Below are 394 nucleotides of genomic sequence, written 5' to 3'. Positions count from 1 at the left end.
GACCACAGGAAAACCATAGCCTTGACTAGACGAACCTTTGTTGGCAAGTAATGTCTCTGCTTTTGAATATGCTATCTAGGTTAGTCATAACTTTCCTTCCAAGGAGTAAGTGTCTTTTAATTTCATGGCTGCAGTCACCATCTGTAGTGATTTTGGAGCCCAGAAAATGAAGTCTGACACTGTTTCCACTGTTTCCCCATCTATTTCCCATGAAGTGGTGGGACCGGATGCCATGATCTTCGTTTTCTGAATGTTGAGCTTTAAGCCAACTTTTTCACTCTCCACTTTCACTTTCATCAGGAGGCCTTTGAGTTCCTCTTCACTTTCTGCCATAAGGGTGGTGTCATCTGCATATCTGAGGTTATTGAGATTTCTCCCGGCAATCTTGATTCCA

This window comes from Bison bison, unplaced genomic scaffold, assembly GCF_000754665.1.
Source record: "Bison bison bison isolate TAMUID 2011002044 unplaced genomic scaffold, Bison_UMD1.0 scf7180017864329, whole genome shotgun sequence".
Lineage (NCBI taxonomy): Eukaryota > Metazoa > Chordata > Mammalia > Artiodactyla > Bovidae > Bison > Bison bison.
This window is presented reverse-complemented; position numbering follows the sequence as displayed.